Source organism: Somniosus microcephalus, chromosome 4 (assembly GCF_052327205.1).
Source record: "Somniosus microcephalus isolate GS21.2 chromosome 4, FLI_Smic_1.0, whole genome shotgun sequence".
In the NCBI taxonomy this organism is placed as follows: Eukaryota; Metazoa; Chordata; class Chondrichthyes; order Squaliformes; family Somniosidae; genus Somniosus; species Somniosus microcephalus.
Genome location: NC_140990.1, coordinates 230,194,452 through 230,216,549, shown reverse-complemented (window position 1 = coordinate 230,216,549; position 22,098 = coordinate 230,194,452). Strand labels below are relative to the sequence as shown.

General features: G+C 41.2%; 1 protein-coding gene across 6 annotated transcripts in view; it reads left to right on the top strand.

Moving 5' to 3' along the window:
* The window catches only part of gulp1b (GULP PTB domain containing engulfment adaptor 1b), a 607,790-nt gene that overhangs the window by 111,003 nt on the left and 474,689 nt on the right, over positions 1–22,098 (top strand). For 4 of the 6 annotated variants that reach the window (XM_085985904.1, XM_085985903.1, XM_085985906.1 and 1 more), the window contains exon 2: positions 21,125–21,268. The exons of 1 other annotated variant lie outside the window; for it this stretch is intronic. The gene's annotated coding sequence lies outside the window, so the exon portion shown is untranslated. Of the gene's footprint in view, positions 1–16,536; positions 16,917–21,124; positions 21,269–22,098 lie in introns of those variants that run through there. One more of the 6 variants, XM_085985907.1, reaches the window with a different exon arrangement.

Genomic DNA, 22,098 nt, shown 5'->3' with positions numbered 1-22,098 from the left:
TCTAAAAATATTTTACTATTTTGTTTTATGTTCCTTGATAATTTAATTTCATAGTTCCTCTTTGTCTTCTGAATTGTTTTTTTGTCTTGTCATGCTCTCCCTTGCTGCCAATGTGCTTAATATATACCTCTTTCCTTACCCTCAATTTTTCCCTTATAGCTTTATTCATCCACAGTGTCTCATTAGTGTTTAGCTTTTTTTTTAGCAGAATATATTTTTGTGGACTCTGTTGAACACCGCATTCCAGTGTTTAGTTGGACATCAAGTTGAGTGTGGCTACTTCTGGTCCATACTGGTGCACAGTACTCGGTTACAGAGTACACGCTGATGTCCATAGCACTAATGCTGATGCTCCCCAGCTTGTGCTTGCCAGTTTCTGGATGAGGTTGACTATTAAACAAGTAAGAATAGGGGAGCATATAATCTTGGCTGACACTTCAATGCATTACTGAGGGAGTGCTGCACTGTCCGAGGTGCCATCTTACAGAAGAGACGTTAAACTGATTTACATTCACCTGAGAGGGCAGATTGAACAAGATCTCATGGCACTTTTTGAAGAAGAGTCGGGGGAGTTTTCCCGGTGTCCTGCCAACACCACTAAAAGAAGTCAAATTAGTCATTTGCCTCATTATTGTTTGTGGGACCTTGCTGTACACAATTTGGCTGCCTTACACTGCAACGGCAACAACACTTAAAAGTAATTGGCTGTGATGCGTTTTAGTGCGTGAGGTCATGGAAGATGTTGTACAAATGCAAGTTCTTTATTTACGTAGTTTTTTAAAATATTCTCATCAACTACAGAAGTTGTATGGGACAGGCTGGATGGACCAGAGGGTCTTTTCCTGTCTATCATTGTTCATATGCTCATAAGTTTTCTGGTTTATTTAATGCTCCTCAGAGATTTAAGTCCAATAACCTCTCTTCAAAAAGTTTCAAATTAAACTCCATGATCTGAAAAGAGGCAGACTGATAAATCCCTCAAACAGTAACCGGAGCTTTGTGAACTGTCTAATTTAAAAAGCTGCCAAGCAGACAGTTATCTGAACAAATAACACACACCATGGTGGAAATGAATTAAATAAACTGATGAGCGATCAACCAAAGAAATGTTGCAATATTGTATTGAGTTAAGCTGGGATTTGATTTCTGTAAGTGAAGCTGGTTTTAATAGCCACCCCCACCAAATGATGTGCACCCGGGGGAGGGGGGGGGGGGGGGGGGGGGGGAAGCAAAACAGTTTAATTTGAATGTGACTAGATTTTTTAAATATATAAATTTAACACTTGTACTGCCATTCTTGCTATAAATGGTACAGTTTAGAAGGGACAGTGATGTCCAGTTCCTGCAGGACGTGGGTGTTTTGAGTAACAGATGTTAACTCAGACAAGCACATCAGCAGGAAGTGTCTCCCAACTGAAATTACTTGAGTTTGAGTTCTCGGAACTTGAGATAGAGTTAAAGATAATCCGACACATCACTGAGCAAGAGTTTCAGAGGGTAGTCACCCTGCTGAGACATAGAGAGCTGGCAGTAGTAGAGGAGTTGTGATAATCCATAGGTCAGGGAAAATGAGGAGGGACAGGCTGGACCAGGAATGCCCAGAACAACTTACCCCCTCTAACAAGTTTGATGATGACTTTGGGCAGGACCATCAAATGGATTAGAGTGGCAGCAAAAAACATGAGTTGGGAGGAGTCACAACTCCACCTGTGCATAGCCCAGTTCTTCTACATCATTATATTCTAAACCTACAAAGTGTTGAAGGCATACAAATTTGTGTCTTTTGTGAGAGCCACTCTTGACTGATGTACCATCCTACATCATGGAGGGATGGTACGAGGGCTTACACCAGCATTCACACACAGCGAGCTGCTGATTCCATACCTTACTTTGGGAGTTACTGTGCAGTGTCCAGGAACTTCCCCAAAGAAGCATTAAGAATGAAAAAGCTATAGGCTATATAGTTTTAATAGAACCCTTTCACTTGCTTTTGTGTTGGTCCTATAGCATCTATTCTATAGCATCCATTTGCATAGAAAGAGGATAGAGAACAATATTTGCGGTGAATAGCATAGATGCCTTTAAGGGGAAGCTGGATAAGTACACGAGGGAGAAAGAACTAGAAGAATATGCAGATAGGCTTGGATGAAGTAGTGTGGGAGGAGGCTCGTGTGGAGCATAAACGCCAGCATAGACCAGTTGGGTCGAATGGACTGTTTCTGTGCTGTAAATTCTATGTAATTCTACGTAACATTTAATACTAATGCTGGCATCATTCCACAATTTGAATTGTTGCAAATGGCAGCTGGTGGTGTACAATGTAGCCGTAGGTCTTCCATGGGCCACAAATGTGAGGAATAGGTCGTAAGCTGCTTCTGGTCTGGAGCCATGAGTACCAGTAAAAGTAGGAATGAACTTGCATTAATATGCACCTTTCACAACCCTTGGATGCCTCAACATGCTTCACAGCCAATGAAGTACTTTTGAACTGTTCTAATGTAGACAAATATGGCAGCCTATTGGCAAACAGCAAGGTCCCATAAACAGCAATAAGATAAATGACCAGATAATCTGTTTTGATGGTGATGGTTGAGAGATAAATATTAGCAGGAGGCTGGGATAATTTCCTTGCTCTTCAAATAGTGTCATGGGAACTTTTGTGTCCATCTGAGGGGGTAGAGGGGGCCTCAATTTAATGCTTTATCTGAACGATTACGTAAGAAATAGGAGCAGGAGTAGGCCATTCGGCCCCTCGAGCCTGTTCCGCCATTCAACAAGATCATGGCTGATCTGACCTTGGCCTCAGCTCCACTTTCCTGCCTTTTCCCCATAACCCTCGACTCCCCTGTAGCTCAAATATCTGCCTATCTCCAAGTTGAATATATTCAGTGACTCCGCCTCCACAGTTCTCTGGGGAAGAAAATTCCAAAGAATCACGACCCTCTTGAGAGAAGAAATTCCTCCTCATCACCATCTTAAATGGGTGACCCCTTATCCTGAAACTATGCCCCCTAGTTCTAGATTCCCCCACGAGGGGAAACATCCTGTCAAGCCCCCTCAGAATCTCTTATGTTTTAATAAGATCACCTCTAACTCCAATGAGTATAGGCCCAACCTGCTCAACCTTTCTTCATATGACAACCCTTTCATCTCAGGAATCAGCCCAGTGAACCGTCTCTGAACAGCCTCCAATGCAAGTTTATCCCTCCTTAAATAAGGTGACCAAAACTGTACACAGTACTCCAAGTGTATGCTCACCAACGCCCTGTACAGTTGTAGCAAGGCTTCCCTACTTTTATACTCCATCACCCTAGCAATAAAGGCCACCATTCCATTTGCCTTCCCAATTACTTGCTTACCTGCATGCTAACCTTTTTGTGTTTCATGTTCGAGGACGCCCAGATCCTTCCGTACCGCAGCATTCTGTAGTCTCTCGCCATTTAAATAATTTTTTGCTTTTCTATTCTTCCTACCAATGTGGATAACCTCACATTTTCACACCGTATACTCATCTGCTAAACCTATCTATATCCCTTTGCAGACTCTTTGGGCTGGATTTTCTCAGCCCCGAGGAGGCGGGTATGGAGGCGGGACTGCCGAGAAAGTTGCAGAATTTGGGGGCAGGTGGCAATCCCACCCCCAACCCGCCTCCGTGCCCTCTTGCCAGGAGGCGGGAAGCTGTCCCTTGGAGGCGGGAAGGGATTAAAGCCTATTAACTGCCTGTTAACAGGAAGTTAACAGGCAGAAAATAGGATTATCCCCATTTTTCATCGTGAAGTGTGGGCTTCCTGACCTGGGGAAACCCCACCGGGGTGTAGGAGGTGAATAGGAGGTCTGCGGGGGTTGGAGGGGTCTGAAAGTGCGATGTAGAGGTGAGTGATGGGTGCAAGTGTGGAGTGGTAAGTGTGTGAGGTGAGTGTAAAGTGTTAGAAAATGTTAACTTACCTTTGTTTCTACCTACAGCCTTCAGCCGCTTTGGAGCCGGAGTCCCTGACATCTCCATTGTAGAGATCACAGACTGGCTGTTACATCCTCCGATCCAACAGCCAGCTGATTTCTGCAAAGTAGAAAGGTTTGACGAGTCCTGAACATATGGACTCGTCAAACTACACAGAATGTCAGTGTTTGATAGCTTCACAGAGCTGTCAAACAATGACATTTCTTCTTTCAAAAGTTCTTAACAGATGACATGTCATACGTTGACGTGCTCTGTCACTGACTTCACCCTAATTGGCCTGCTGAGCCCACCGGGCAGGCTTAACAAGGTCAGTCAGAGGAAAATCCCGCTGGTTGGCCAGAAGCTGTTGGAGGCAGGACTGAAACACGACAAATGGGAGTCCCGCCTCCAAAAGATTCCCATTCTGAAAATACAGGCCTTTGTATCCTTCTCACCACTTGCTTTCCCACCTATCTTTGTATCGTCAGCAAATTTGGCTACAGTACACTGTCCCTTCATTCAAGTCATTAATATAGATTGTAAATAGTTGAGGCCCCAGCACTGATCCCTGTGGCACTCCACTAGTTACCATTTGCCAACCTGAAAGTGGCCCATTTAGCCCGACTCTCCGTTTTCTGTTAGTTAGCCAATCCTCTATCTAATATATTACTCCCAATACCGTGAGCTCTTATCTTGTGTAGTAACCTTTTATGTGGCACCTTATCAAATGCCTTTTGGTAATCCAAATACACTATATCTACTAGTTCCCCTTGATCCACCCTGCTTGTTACATCCTCAAAGAACTCTAATAATAAATTTGTCAAACATGACTCCTCTTTCATACAATCAAGCAGAGTCAACATGGTTTTATTATGATTTTCTAAATGTCCTGCTACTACTCCCTTAGTAATGGATTTCCCAATGACAGATGTTGGGCTAACCAGCCTATAGTTTCCTGCTTTCTGTCTCCCTCCTTGAATAAAGGCGTTACATTTGCGGTTTTCCAATCCGCTGGGATCTTTCCAGAATCTAGGGAATTTTGGAAGATTACAACCAATGCATCCACTATCTCTGTAGCCACTTCTTTTAAGATCCTAGGATGCAGGTCATCGGGTCCAGGGGATTTGTCAGCCTTTAGTCCCATTAGTTTGCCTAGTACTTTTCTCTAGTGATTGTTTTAAGTTTCTCTTTCCCTTTTGCCCCTTGATTATCTACTATTATTGGGATGCTTTTAGTGTCTTCTACCATGAAGACAGATACAAAATATTTGTTCAAAGTCTCTGCCATTTCCTTGTTTCCCATTATTAATTCCCCAGTCTCATCCTCCAAGGGACCAATGTTTACTTTAGCAATTCTTATAGTGCAGCACCCCTTCAATACTGCACTAAAGTGTATGCCTAGAATATGTGCACAAATCTTGAGTGGTGCTCAAAACCACGACCATCTGACTCAGCGCAACCACTAAGCCAAGGCTGAACCTGTTGACTAATGTTTCTACAAAGACTTTTTATTTTTACTTTGACTGCATTTCTTACCAGAAAAAGATTAGAAGGATTATATAGTTCGATCTAATTTCAGTTCTCTTCTTTAAATAATCAGTGTTCTTGTTCACCGGATATCTACTTGACTCTGTCTTGAAAGTAATAGTACCACTTATTGATCCTTTGACTGGAGATTTCTTCTACTGTCTGAATTACTGCTTTCTAGGATTAGCAGCACTCCTTTCTGTTTCACTTTTTCTGAAACGTACCTGATTTCCCACCTCTTCTAATTTCTCCCAGCCTGGACAATTTGTTGGATCTTAAAAATGTACGGTCAATACTATGTGTTAAACTTGGTTAGAAATAGAGTTTAGTGAGAACATTCTTTAGAATTTGTTTTGCTTTGCAATTTGGATTGAAAAGCATTGGTGATCATTGATTCTATTATAATTTTTGCTTTCAAAGATGAGTGCTGTTCTATTTCTGTTTAACAGAAGACATTGGCCCTGAAATTGCAGTGTATGTGATGGCGTACTTTCAGAGTACGCTGTCGTATTCCCTTTGAAATGCCCCACAAGCTCGGGATTTCCGCATGTGCATGCACGAAATCCGGATCTTGTGGTCTGTCAACGCACGACTTGACGCGCCACCCGTGGGAGCCCCGAAAAAGCAATCGCTGGCGCAGAGTTGGGTTATTTGCCTAGCGACTGGCCACGTAAGTCTTATGGTAAGGGTATATCTAAGGCTTAAATTAAACATTTTCATATCCTAAGTTATGCACATACACTGTATTAAATGAGTTTATGCAAATATTGGCCCCGATTACAGTTTTAATGATGTATAAAATTATCCAAAAAAATTACATTTTTATTGAGGTTAGTGCAATGAAGGTAATTATGAATAAAATTCCAATTCTGCACATTCTATAATTATTAGATTTAGGGATTCCTTTTGTAAATGATTGGAATGGAATTCTGCTTATTGATTGGAGGCACCCGTGATCCCAGGTTCTGAACCGCCTGGGATCCGTGGGCCATTATGCTGTCCTCCACCTCGAGGCCTGAGACCAAAACTTTCAAATTAGAGCGAGGTACTTTTGTAATTGTTTTGTGGGCCGGAGGCATACTCCGGAGGTACGCCTTTGACCGTAATTTCAGGGTCATTAAATTGACAGAGAAAAGAATTGAGCTTTCCTTGGAATTCACCTTTTGGCAGTTCCAAATCTAATATATACCAAAAGCCAGATCTCTTCCAAGTGCAAGTGCAGTTTCTCCAAAACACAAATGCATTCCAACTTTTTTCATTCAGAGCAGTTTTGCAACCTGTAAAACTGAGCCACACAGAGAAAATGCTGGAAATACTCGGCAGGTCAGGCAGCATCTGTGGATAAAGGAACAGAGTTAAGGGGGAGAATTTTAACATAGGTGAGTGGGGCGGTGGGGGTTGGGTCAAATAAGGAAAAATTGGAAGCGTGTTGGAAAGCTGGCTCCAACCCTGCGACTTCCGGGTTTTACACGAGGCGGGGCAAGTGGCGGGCTGTCAACCCACTCTGAGGAGGCGGGGTGGCACTTTAAATATGATAATGAGGCTGGAAGCTTCAGATTTACTGTGGCCGGCCAGGTTTCCTGGGCCTCTGGAATCCCAGCAGCTGCAGCGAGGCAAGGACATCCTCGGGCCGGCAGGGGCAAAAGAGCTTCCTCCCGGCCCCCCAAGCTCCCATACCGTCAGCCTCCCCCCCCCCCCCCCCCCCCCCCGGTCGGGTCAGGGAGCAGAACACCCCCCCCCCCCCCTTGCCCCCTGGGGTTGGAGACCCCCGCCTGACTGGAAGCCAAGCTTGTCAATCAGGGTGACATCCAGATGGGGAATCTGTCAATGACGTCCGATGCATGCTGCGGCGTTGAACCTCCGCAGCGTGTGGGGAAACCAAGACTTCCAGGTTTCCTGCGCGCTACTTAACCACCCCCCGGCTCCCAGCAAGTTTGCAGGTAACAATTCTGGCCAACATTTTGGATCGATGACCTTTTGTCAGAACAACATCTTTGTAGTACTGTTTAAAGTTTCAAGGGACATTTATTAACTTGAAGGCGAGGCATTTTCAGAACACAGTTTCTAATGCTGAAATAACATTTTAGAGTTTTCATATATTTCTCCTCCACATTCTAGCCTCCAAAATTATTTGATTGGAATGAGATGTATTTACAAAATTATGGCCAGATTGTTAGGTTAAATATGACTAAAATGAATTTTCATCTTGTTGATTCTATAGAGAAACTGCCCCTGTAATGAAAGTTTGAGGAGAAACAGTTTTCAAATTTCTTGGTGATATATTGATGCTCTGTAGATTATAATATGCAGGCAAGGTGAGCAGTTTGGGGATCTGGAAGGATTTGCCTCAGTAATGAGACATCTGCATCTAGAGCTAGTGAATATAGCTTTTTAAAATAGAAAATGAGTACACTGAAAATAATTTTGAAAGGAGAAAACTGCAGGACAAATCTATTACAGAGCCTTATCCTGGAGTATTTTTCATCTATTCTTCTTAACCACCCTCATTGTTTTCATTTTTGAAGTCCTGCCATCTTCCCACTAAAATTAACTAGAATCTGCAAGGAATGTTGCTACTACAGCATATAAATAGATGAACATTAATAATGTATGTCCCACGTTTGTTGATTCAGAAGGTTACATGTTTGTTATGCCACTGATATTAAAGCCTTGCACCTGAGGAAAGAGATTATAACGCTTTAAATATTTTGTGTTTTTAAAGAGATTTGCATGTTGTCTGTTAAATTTTCTTCTTCATTTGATTGCTTTCTGAAAGATGTATTTTCATAGGATTTTCATCAACATTGCCCACGTAGGTACTGAAGACATCTGAAGACTTCAGGAGCTTTGTACCATAATTCCAACCCTCACTTTTTCTTCTGTCTTTTACCCCCACTCCCCGCCCTTTCCAAGTCCTGAAAGCAGTAACTCCATGTTGGGGAACATTACCAAGGATGTCGGTTGCTCTCCAGCACTTCATTCACTCAATCATTATCTTTGAGCTTTGACCGCAAGTGGCTGCAGGCTGTTTGATCACATGTCATCACAGCATTCACCGAATGTCCATACATTTGCACCTGCTGTAGGTGCTGCTGGATAGTGATCAGGAGCAGGAACCCTGGCCAGCATTTCTCCCTCTAACTCATTGATGTGAATTATAGCACTCCTACCACTGCTCAGTTTGAGATCGGGTATCTTGTAGCCGTCCAGGATTTGATCTGCAGCGTTCCAGTTTGTATGACTCCTTGAACTATTGAAAAGCTGAGACGACAGAGCTAGTCAAACCTTTAGACAATAATACAGTCCATCACCAGAAAACTCGATTAGCACTATAATTTGCTATGTTATGTTAAACACATCTGATTCATCATAATAGGTTGTTGAATCATTGAGTTCAGCCTGCACATAATTATAATAGCACCTTAATTTTGTTCCCCTCCACACGTTCCCGATCCTCTAGCAATATATAAATAAAAGTTATGTTAAGTACTGCATTCCAAGACTATGGAACAAATCCCTTGGGATAAGTGTAGCTAGTGAGGTTGTTATTTTTCTAAATGCCAAGATCAGTAACTGAAAACACATTTTGAAGTGTATGCTCATTTCTGGGACTGGCATTAAGCATCTGTAGTTTCTTCTTGATGATGGTAGAAGTCAGTAAGGATGAATAGTGAACCAAATTCCAAACACGATAGTTGAGTCACTTGAGTCTATTTGAAAAGATTTGAACTTGATCCAAATTTGGGTCTTGATTAACTTGATGTTGAAATGAATGGAGTTAGTGAGCAGAAAATATCGACGCATGGCAATGATAGAACACAGATAATGGCGAAGAAATGCATGGTTGTTTTTCCATTTGTTTCCTGCTGTCTTTGAAAGGGGAGGGTTTTGATTGTTGTTGTCTACAGCTTAAAGTCAAAAGCAAAATTGTTTTTTTGTATTGGTTTAGTGATGAGTTTGCAGCAATTTTAACTGTTTCTGTTGATCAGCATTTTTAGCATGGGATGGGGCAGGATGGGGAATGTGTGCATTTGATAGTCTAGAGGTGGATATGCATCCATATTGATGTTGCAGCATAGAAAAAATGATGCATGGATCTGCTGGATTGTGCTGTCTGTAACATTTGCATACTGAATTATCATTGGCCCGCAGGCATCTGTAAGGAATACCTATTATATTCACGTGATCACATGCTGAGTTGTCATTGGCCTGCAGGCATCTGTAAGGGGTCCTAACTCCATCTTGTCCCCACTGCTGTATGATTGAGATCACAGACCTGATGCTTCATAAAAGAGTTTAAATTGTAACGCTCCATTGTCCTGCAATTTAAATTTTTGTACAAAGTGTGCAAAACAAGACATGGTGTCAGAACAGGGATTTGAAATGGACATCGTTGGAGCTCCCTTACCTTGAATGAATTGGGGATCTTTGAACTTACATACAGAATGGTGCAAGTTCAAGCAACACGTGGAATTGATGTTCTCGGGTCCGCTGAAAAGCAAAAGGGAGGAAGAAAGATGCAGCTACCTACTCCTGTGGGTCGGAGAAAAAGGGAGAGACATTTTTAACACATGGTCTCTCACCGCAGATGAAGCAAAGGTACTGAATAGTTATTTTGACCGTTTTGAAGCATATGTGATGCCCAAGACAAATATGATATTCGCTAGGTACAAGTTTCAGGAGAAAGTACAAGGAGCTAGTGAGTCGTTTGAACAGTTCGTGACGGAGTTAAAACTGCTGGTAAAAGACTGTGCATATGCAGATAAAGATGAGATGGTCAGAGACCACATCGTGTTTGGAATACATTCAGCTAAAGTGAGAAAGAAACTTTTGAATGTTGGGTCCGGGCTAATGCTGGACAAAGCTATGGACATAGCTAGATCGCATGAGATAGCCCAAGCACAGTTGAAAACGATAACCGGTGCCACGAGCAGCTCGTGTGAACAGACAATGCACGCAGTTAATAGACACACACCAAAGAACACCACCCAGAGAGCGTGTTTCAGAACAGAAAGAACAGAGAGAGTTCTAAAAATGGGCGACAGACATAAAATGCTTCAAAAACTGTGGATATTGTGGAAACAACTGGCATGGAGAAAAGGAGTACTGCCCTGCCAAAGGAAGACAATGTGGTAAATGGAACCACTTTGCTAAAGTCTGCAGGACTGTTTTCAGAAAAGCAGTACACACAATGAGTGACAGCCAAATGCCAGATAGAGAGCCAAATGCAGAGGAACTGCTTATTGATTCTGTGTCACAGGAAAAAACAGATTTCAGAGACTGAGCAAGCCTTTGCTGATATTGAGATAGGAAAACAGGGCAAAGAGCTTAAGTTTAAACTAGACACTGGATCTCAGGTTAATGTAATTGCTCTGAGTGAGTATCACAGCTTGAACGATGAGTGTGAGCTACAGCCCACCTCACTCAGACTGACCGGCTAGGGGGGTGAGCAGCTCATTGTAAAAGGCACATGCGTGATGAAATGCAAGTACAAAGAAAGCGACATGAGGTTGGATTTTTACATTGTTGACACTCGAGCACCTCCAGTGCTAGGTCTAAAGGCATGTTTAGACATGGACCTCGTCAAGCTAGTACTATCATTGATAGCACCAGTTGAGAAGCAGACAGTCATGGAGGAGTTTGATGACGTTTTCAAAGGAATCGGAGTATTCCCAGGTGAATGCACTATTCACCTTGACCCAGCAGCAACCCCTGTGGTTTGCCCACCGAGAAGGATACCCCTTGCTCTACGTAGTCGCCTGAAGGAGGAGCTGCAGAGCATGGAGAATACAGAAATCATCGTCTGGGAAACAGAACCGACAGAGTAGGTCAACGCGTTAGTAGTGGTTGAGAAACCACGTACAGGCAAGCTCAGAGTCTGTCTCGACCCCAGAGATTTGAACAAGGCTATCAAATGCCCTCACTACCCTCTACCAACACTAGATGACATCACACCCAAGCTAGTGGGAGCACGTTACTTCAGTGTAATGGACGCACAATCAGGATACTGGACTATCAAGCTCACGGAAGAGTCATCTAAGCGAACAACGTTCAACACACCATTTGGACGCTACTGATTTCTGCGTTTACCATTTGGTCTTATCTCGGCTCAGGATGAATTCCAGCGGAAGATCGACAAAACCTATGAAGGCCTCGACGGAGTAGTCGCAATTGTAGACAACATCCTCGTCTATGGCAGGAACAGAGAGGAACATGACAGGAATCTCCGTGCGATGCTACAAAGATCACGGAAAAAAGGTATCCAGCTCAACCCCGAGAAAAGCATAATCTGATCCACCGAGATCAGTTATTTCAGGCATCGCCTCTCGACTGATGGCATTAAGCCGGATCCAGAGAAAATCTCCGCCATCAAGAAGATGGAGCCGCCGAAGAACCGCGCAGAGCTAGAGACAGTACAAGGCATGGTTAACTACTTAGCCAAGTTTGCCCCGAGCCCCTCCGAAATCAACACACCCATGCGCCAGTTGCTCAAACAATCCAATGAGTTCCTGTGGGACAAACAACATGACACAGCATTTCAGAAAATGAAAGACCTAATCACCAGGGAACCAGGACCAGTTCTTGCCTACTTCGACTCCAACAAAGAGCTCAGACTACAAGTGGACGCGTCAAAGTACGGACTAGGCGCAGTATTACTGCAAGAAGGAAAGCCCATCGGCTACGCTTCCAGATCTCTGACAGTGAAATCAACTATGCTCAAATTGAGAAAGAGCTATATGCAATTATGTTTGGATGTAAGCGTTTCCACCAATACGTCTATGGCCGACAAGTCACTGTGGAATCCGACCACAAGCCCCTCGAGTCAATTATGAGGAAACCACTAGCCGCAGCCCCACCAAGGCTACAGAGAATGATCCTTCAGCTACAGAAGTATGACTTCACAATCATTCACCATCCAGGCAAAGACATTCCTGTCGCAGACACGCTCTCCAGGTAGTCTCTTAGCTACCAGGACAGCAGCCTCAGTGAAGGCATGGATGTGCAGGTGCACGTGGTGTACAACAGCTTACCTGTGAGTGACTCAAAGCTGAAGGAGATCCGAGCAGGAAGAGAGAAAGATGCACAACTCACACCGCTGAGGAAAGTCATACATGAAGGATGGCCTGAGGAACGGAGGAGATGTCCTCAGAGCATATCTGAATTCTGGAACCACAGAGACAAACTGTCACAAATCAACGGAATCGTCTTCAAAGGGGAGGAAATCATCATTCCTACCAATCTCCGAGAAGAGATGTTGACAAAAATTCATGCTGGACATATGGGCATGGAAAAATGCAAACAAAGAGCACGTGACATTATGTTTTGGCCCGGAATGTGCAAACACATTGAGGACATTGTCGGAAAATGTTCCATTTGTCTAGAACGCCGCCCATCAAATGTCAAAGAGCCCATGATATCTCATCGTATCCCAGACAGGCCCTGGCAGGTCGTGGCAACGGATCTGTTCACATGGAACAATGTGAGCTGCAAGCAAGTGCATGCAAAACGTGTACAGAGACAGCAACACCAAAAGAGATACTATGACAGGTCAGCTAGACTACTGCCACCGCTGCACATTGGAGAATCCATCAGAATCCAGGAGCATGACTACTGGAAGCCAGCAGTCGTCATCCAGCCAGCTGACACTGAGCGATCGTATTACGTCCGCACCCCAGAAGGACAGGTGTACCGCCGCAATCGCAGGCACCTCCTGAACACCAAGGAACAACACAGTCATTCTGACGAGAGGATCAGTTCCATACCACACAAGATCGGGACGAGAGGTCAAGCCTAGAGTTATCTTTGACTTGTGAACTGTCAAAGGGTGTAGGCAGATCGCTGCCCCCAAAAAGAACTGTACATTGTTATTGAAACGTTGAGATATTTTCAGTGCTAGTTAAATGCTGAGTTTACTTATATGTTGATGCTACTGAGAACATTATGTCGAAGAAAGGTTCAAAAGTAATGCACAACATTTTTCTTTTAAAAGAAAGAGGATGTAACATTTGCATACTGAATTATCATTGGCCCGCAGGCATCTGTAAGGAATACCTATTATATTCACGTGATCACATGCTGAGTTGTCATTGGCCTGCAGGCATCTGTAAGGGGTCCTAACTCCATCTTGTCCCCACTGTGCTGTATGATTGAGATCGCAGACCTGATGCTTCATAAGAGTTTAAATAGTAATACTCCGTTGTCCTGCAATTTATTATTTTTGTACAAAGTGTGCAAAACAAGACACTGTCCTTTACCCATTCCACATTTTCTTGTATATTATGGTAGCAGTGTAAGTAAATTTGTCTTCGATGGTTCTGTTCATGTTCCTTTGTGTGTGAGATAGTTATTTTATAACACACAAAATGCCATTCAAAATATACATTTCTGACTTCAAAATATAAATGATCCTTTTATATATTTATATACCGCTCTAACTTGGAATACAAAACCAACTCGATATCCATTTTACATATGGAAAAACTTATTTGAAAGAATGATCCATGTGTTTTAAATTACTGCAGTATGTTTCTTTTTGCTAGACAAAATTAGAGATGTTTACATTTCCCAGGAGAGCTCAGAGTTAAGGATTTTGCTGAAACTCTTCAAAAATTTGTGAGGTGCCGAGGGTGAGATTAACTGATGGTGAGGAAAATGTAATGCAGCTAACCTTGTTTTATACGGATTGGGAGGATCAGTTATGACTTGAATTAATCGATTGTTCATTTAGGTCCATTGCCTGCATGTCCTATTCAAGAGAAGCAACAAATGTATTCTGTGTTCGGTAAAACAATGGTTAATTCAGTGATTTGTATAGTTAATGTTTACCACATGCTTTTTAAAAAAATATTTACCAGTGTTATAGTTTTTTTGAACAAGTTCAGCTGCTTTTCAAATTTTGCTAGTTGGTTATCAATGTAATCCTGAGCTATTGGGAGCTCTGTTTCACAAATTCAGGTACTCTGGGTTGAACAAAATACACAATAATTTCCCTCCTAAGATATCATTTTGTTACCTTGGTAACTCTTGAACCTGAATTTGTTTCTTTTGTTGGGTTACAATGCTGCAGATTTTGTTTCCAAATCCTACTTGTGTTTCATTTTTTGTGTTTTAATTTGGATACACAGTTCATATTGCCCTCCCACAGGTCTAAAACGCAGGAGGAGAAGTCTTAAAGGATACTCTTAATGGGATGTTAAGTACATCCCACATACGATCACGTTATACTGTTAATGTATCTGAATATTGGATAGGTACTGTATCCAGTATTTAATATTTTCCCTCTGCTTTTGCTCTATCTTTACTGAAATTTACATTTAATTGTAAGTATAATTTTTTGTCTTGTGCTGTCCAAATGTACTATAAGTAAATATTTCAGCAAGCTAGACACTAGTTCGTGAGGTGCCTGTCTGTTCTATAATGTGTGGTACTTGACAGTAGGTGATGTATGTTTTGTCCTTTTTTGTTGTCTATGAAAATGAGCCACACTGCATAGTTATACTTATTTATGTGTAATGTTTGCAGATTTTATCCAATTGGGTAGCTTTACAAGGTGGAGAATGATTTATAGTCTTGTTTAATTTATTTTCCACTGGATATTTTTCATCGTAGCCTGGAAAAGATGCCTTTTCCAGGAGCTACTTCAGTGTTCAGAATACTAAAATGAGTAAGCATAATGGTGAATATGTCAAATGCAGTCAATAATGAAATGATTTATGCTTATTGGTAATGTACGATGCATCAGCTGCCATCTGTCCCCATAGAATTTAAAATGGATAAAATACCAATACAAGGAAAATCTCAATTGTAAGACTGAACTGTATAGATGTGGTGAACGACGCGATGTAACTTCAAGTAACACATATGCCATCAGTGAAGCACTGTCAATTTTCCCTCAACCTTCTAAACTCAGATGAACACGAGCCAAGTTCATGCAATATGTCCTCATAGATTAATTTTGGTGAATCTGCACCTCTGCCCTCCAAGACCAATATATCTTTTCTGAGGTTCTGTGCCCAAAACAGACTAGTGTTTCATCATTGACAACACTCCTAATTTACTCAAGTCCTGTGACTTTAAAAAAAAAAATGCTTGTGCTTTGCCAACAGTTTTTAATGATTCTAAATTTGCTGCATATTCTGGGGCTTAAGTGTTTTTATTGCAAAAAGAATTTGACTTTTAGACAAATCCAGGTATTATACCCTTAGAGTGGATTAAGTGTGTTATTTGTTTAAATTCCAACATGGACTTTTATGTTGGCAAAAGTTTCTATGCTTGGACAGAATAGTGTGGTAGTTGATATGGTTTTGTGTGCACTTCAATTAATGCTAGCATCTCTTCATCCAGGATGTTGCAAAGCTATGTTGAATCAATGTGATGGATTAATCATTAATGCCAATGATAAATCTTTAATATCCAGCCTATTGGACCCAATGGGAACGCATATTGTAAAACTGTTAATTTAAGCAGTTGGAAAATCATCTGCACATTTCCCCTGCCCCAAAATTTTTAATATGCGTCGGGCATATAGTTGGAAAATTACCTCTCTCAAACCTATATTTTCCCTAAAGCCCTTGAGGGGACTAGTGATAGTGTGAGTTTCCATTGAAAGGAACCCATCCCAGACTTTGCAGGGTATGTTGTGGGATTTGTGAAAGGGGACTTGTTGTATAAGTCTACAGTAAGACAGTCCAGATTGCTTGAAATCTTCCCAGTTTTAGGCAGAATCCACTTACCACATATGTATTATAACAGGCATGTGTCTAATCACATAGAATCATAGAATTTTGCAGTACTTTACTGCTTCGCTGAAACAGCTATCAACTTAGTCCCATTCCCTTGCCACTTAGCACATATTCTTCAATTTTCTTTTTCATATATTTATCCATTATCCTTTTAAAAGCTATTTTGGATTCTGCTTCTACAATTCTTTCTGGTAATGCAGTTTGGTAGTGAATCTCTTTTATACCCTCTTCTTCCTTCCTAAAGTAGGGTGCCCAAAACTGGGCAGAATATTCTAACTATGGTGTAACCAGCAATTTGTACAGGCTTAGCATTGCCTTTTTTTGTACTTGGTACACCTATATATAAAGCCTCAGATCTCATATATTCTTTTAAGGTTTAACAACTTGTTATCCACTTTTAAAGATGTGTGTATGTGAACCCCTAAGTCTGTCTGCTCCTTTCTTGTTTTAAAGTTTTACCATTGAGTATCTATTTCCCATCTCCTTTTCCTGCTAAAATGTGATACCTCACATTTCTTTGCCTTAAATAGCATCTGACATCTATCTGTTTAATCTGCAAACCTGTCTCTCTCCTCCTGAAGTTGTGCATGGTCCTCTTTGCAGTTAACTATGTTTCCTCTTTTTGTTTTTTCTACAAATATTGATTATGGTGACCCCTGGCCAAGTCTAGAGAGAGAAAATGTTCCCAAAATTGATGCCTAATGGACACTGGTGAGGAAACACTTTAATTAACTACTACTGTTTTTTGTTCTTCAACCAGCTTCCTGTTCCTGCTACCACATTCCATTTTTCCCTTTAATACCATGTGCCATAATTTTATTAACGACACTCTATTGTGGCATTTCATCAAGCACCTTTTGAAAATCTATACACATAACCTTCACTACATTTGCTTTATCTACACATACACAATTTCCTCAAAAGAACTATATTAAATTTGTCAAGCATGACTTACCTTTTACAAATCTGCCTGTCATTTATTAACCTGTGTCTTAAGTGATTATTAATTTTGTCCCGTATTATGGTCTCTGGAAGCTTATGCATTACTTATGGGATAATCAATCCATAGTTCCCTGGCTAATTTCTTTTCTTTTTGGAAACTGCTCTGGCACAAATTCCCTATCAAAGGATGTTTGAAAGAGTAGGGTCAGATCCGCTACTATTTCCTCTCCGACTTCACCTCGGCTGTCTAGGATGCATGCCATCATAGCCTGGTACCATTTCCAATTTGAGTTCCAACAATTTTTTTAGTACTAATTAGTGAAGTTAATACACAGGAGTAGGAGGCTCCATGAACATCCCGTGCTCAACCATGGTGGAATCCAGCACGTGAGTGCAGGAGACGAGGCTGAAATTTTTGCAGTTGTCTTTAGCCAACAGTGTAGAGTGGATTGTGGTCCCTACCACCTTTTAAATGCCAGAGTCCTGCCAATTTAGTTCACGCCACATGACATTAAGAAGTAGTTGTGTGCACTGGACACAGCAAAAGGTATGGGCCCTGACAGTATCCTGGCTGTACTGCTGAAGACTTGTGCATCAGAGGTGGCCATTCCCACAGCTAAGCTCTTTCAGTATAGCTACGACACTAGCATCTACCCAACAAATTGGAAGGTTTACCAGGTATGTCCTATTCACAAGAAACAGGACAAATCTAACCTGACCAATTACTGCTCTATTGGCCTCCTCCCAATCATTTGCAAATTGATGGAAGGAGTCATCAATCATGTCATTAAATGACACCTAATCGCCAATGACTTGCTTGCCTAAGCTCCTCCTTTGGCAGTATTCATGTTACCTGTTCAATAGCCTACAATTATTAGTCTTATGCATCAGATGGATTGCCAGAGACAAAAAAAACTGCATTAATACTTTAACTCAATTAAAAATAGATCTCTTGGAAAGAAGAAAGCAAGAACTTCTTCGAATGGTGTCATGGGATCTTTTACATCCACCTGAGAAGGCAGATGGGACCTTAGTTAAACATCTTATCTGAATGCTGTCATTTCCAACAGTTCAACAATCCCTCAGTACTGTACTAAAATGTCAATCAGGATTATGAACTCGAGTCTCTGGAATGGGACTTGAACCCACAACCATATCACTCCGTGTTACCACTGAGCGAAGGCTGATATTTAGCTTATCAGTCTTTTGCTGAAAACTATGGTTTGATACAAAGGAGCACCATTGCTGAGTTTTGACTGGGATTACATGAGATCACCTGCAATCCATGGGTGTCAAACTGTTTCTACAGACCCATAGTCAAATTGAAGACTTTCTGATGAACTGAACTTTATAGACTCTAGGTTTGAGACCTCGTCTCTTCATTAATCCATGCCATTCATAAATATTTGAAAAAGAAAAATATCAAAGGATATGGGAATGGGGCAGGAAAACTATCAGCAGAGGCTGAATAGTCACCTCCTGTGCTGTATATACTATAAAAAAGAAAAAAAAATTCTATTTATATAAGGCTGTAACTAGTGGGGTGCTGCAAGGATCAGTGTTGGGGCCTCCGCTATTTACAATCTATATTAATGACCTAGATGAAGGGACCGAGTGTGATGTATCCAAGTTTGCTGATGATACAAAGCTAGGTGGGACAGTAAACTGTGAGGAGAACACAGAGACTGCTAAGGGATACAGATAGACTGAGTGAGTGGGCAGTAAGGTGGCAGATGAAGTATAATGTAGGGAAATGTGAGGTTATTCACTTTGGTGGGAAGAATAGAAAAACAGAATATTTTTTAAATGGTGAGAAACTTTCAAATGTTGGTGTTCAGAGAGATTTGGATGTCCTCATGCAAGAAACACAGAAAGCTAGCTTGCAGGTACAGCAAGCAATGCGGAAGGCAAATGGCATGTTGGCCTTTATTGCAAGGGGGTTGGAGTATAGGAGTAAGGAAGTCTTGCTACAATTGTACAGGGCCTTGGTGAGACCACACCTGGAGTACTGTGCACAGTTCTGGTCTCCTTATCTAAGGAAGGATATACTTGACTTGGAGGAGGTGCAGCAAAGGTTCACTAGATTGATTCCTGGGATGAGAGGGCTGTCCTATGAGGAGAGGTTGTGTAGAATGGGCCTATACTCTCTGCAGTTTAGAAGAAGGAGAGGTGATCTCATTGAAACATACAAAATTCTGAAGGGGATTGACAGGGTAAATGCTGAGAGGTTGTTTCCCCTGGCTGGAGTGGCTAGAACTAGGGGGCATAGTCTCAGGATAAGGGCATTTAAGACTGAGATGAGGAAGAATTTCTTCACTGAGGGTTGTGAATCTTTGGAATTCTCTGCCCCAGAGGGCTGTGAATGCTGAGTCCTTGAGTATATTCAAGGCTGAGATAGATAGATTTTTGGACTCTAGGGGAATCGAGGGATATGGAGATTGGGTGGGAAAGTGGAGTTGAGGTAGAAGATCAGCCATGATCTTATTGAATGGCGGAGCAGGCTCGAGTGGCTGTATGGTCTACTCCTGCTCTTACTACTTATGTTCTTATAGATCCTTATCACATCTCTGAGAAATATTTCAAGAATTCACACAAATTGCTTTTGAAATACAGTCACGGTTATTTGGGTAAATATCTCATCCAATTTGTACAGAGCAAAATCCCACAAACCGCAATATGATGAATGACTAGTTAATCTGTTTTTGGTGATGTTGGTTGAGGGAAGTATGTTGGCCAGGACTCTCGGAGAACTCCCTTCTATTTTTCGTAAACTGCCATGGGATCTTTAACTCCTATGTTACCAGATAGATGGGATATTAGTTTAACATCTCATCTGGAAAAACAGCACCTTTGATAATGCAACAGTTCCTCAGTCCAGCATTGAAGTGCCAGTTTAAGATTATGTGCTTAATTCCTGGACTTTGTTATTATGGTAGCTTTGTGTTGAAGTAAGTGGTTCCTTTCTTTTAGCATCTTTGTACACGATTATTTATGTTCAATCCAGTGATGCTTCATTGTGGAATAGATGTACAAATAGACCTTTGAAATTTTCATTCATGAATAGTCATGTTAAAATTTTAGAAACACTGGGGTAGACATCGGTCCTTTTGCATGCAGCAAAGAGGCAAAAATTACTAATTTTGCAGGGCTACGTCTGCTCCAAGGATGCCTGAAATACGTCTAATGCCATATTGGCCAAGGATAATTTTTAGGTGGCTTGGGTGACTGCCTTAAACAGGCACTAGGCTCCTTGCACATGCTAATAAGCGGCCTAACTTCTGTTTAAGGACCCTTCAGCAACATTGGTCAACACTGAGTGGAGTAGTGATGTCTTCAAAAATCAACCTTTTTTCCCCTCATTCTGTCTCCTTTTCCTTTATTTCTCTTTTTCTCTCCACCTTTTCTTTCTCGCTCTGCTCTTTTTCTCTCAGTGGGATTAAGAGAGCTCGCACCCAAAATGTATTGAGCATAATTTCAATTTGTTGAAGAAAGATGTGAAAAGAAGGGACAAGCAAGTAAGGAGAAATTTATAACATTAATTCTCGGCCTACTAAAAGTTGAAAGGAAAATTGAACTTCAGCATATCAACTTCCAAAGATGCAGACAAGTCTGTTATCATTGGTGGTGTTGCTATGCTTAAGAAGCCATTTAGTTTTTTTCTGCAGCCAGGCAAAAGGAGAGAAATAAAATAAATGACAACAGTGTCAGACATCATGTAATGAGATACACGTAAAGTCAATTACTGACCTGCGTTGTTGGACAGTTTAATATATAGTGATTCAATGGAAAAAAAAAAAAAAAAAAAAAATCCTCTGAAGTTGTTGTTATGGCCATATGCAAAATGCCTATTTGACAGCTGAAATTTTGGAATATTAATTGTGACTGCATGCTCAGTGGCTGGTGAGGAAAACTGATTCCCATTATAATGTGCAAGCAGTGCTATCGGTTACTGAATTGCTTTCTTATATTTATTGCAGCAGCTGATATTCAACCAAATGATGGACAACCGATCACTCGAAAGGAAAGGTATTGTTGTGGAATGAGAATCTACTTTCTTCAGCTGAAGAGTGGGTGGCTTTTTAAAAAGAAAAAAAATCAAAGATTGCTTCTAATAAATCCAGGTGAGACTTTCTGAAATGACGGAGGCAGGATGATGTACAAGAATGCCTGTTCTGCTGTGTGACAAGACATATTGAGTTATGAGGAAAAGAGGCATTCATAAAAGCTCAAACAGTATTTATTTCTCTAATTTAACTGACTATTGCTTTCAGGATCAATTGTTTTGATACAAGAACTACAATGAGGTTAGAATCTTTAGTATTTCAAAGAGAATTTCCATTGTTCACAGCACATTTAATGTGCTGCACAATTGGTTTTGTCTCGGTAATAAAGAACTATTTAAGTGCAGTTCAATAAAATATGTTTTGAGATAAATGATATTTTATGTTTATATCATCTCAATAGAATAAAGAAAGGAATAAAGGTGTATTCCTATACAGGCAGATTGATCTTCCCTCAAGCTGCTGGGATACTTTCTTTCCTGTAAAGTTGTTTGGGAAGCAAAAAATTCTAGGTCTGTGAGCAAAACAAAATAATGTGAATATATAAGACTCACTGAAGTAAGTTTCTTGTATGTGTAGGCATCTGCCTGTCCCTCCCTCCTCCATTTGCCAAACACTGAAATCCCTTAAAACACGGTTTTCCTTTTCGGAGCTGTTTTAGCCTGCATTCTTGAGACAGGTATCCAAATGGTTGGTCGACAACTTGAACATGGTAAATGGAGACTGGAATTTAATTCGTTGAGCATTCATAGATATCTAATCCTGGTTGTGCGATTCAAATTTGGTGCCTCAACATGTATTTGTTTGAACTTTTAGGTAGGTTTTTCTTAGATTTTGCAAAAGTTACGTGGTTTTCTTATGCCACACTGGTTTTTAACAGTCTTTGTAAT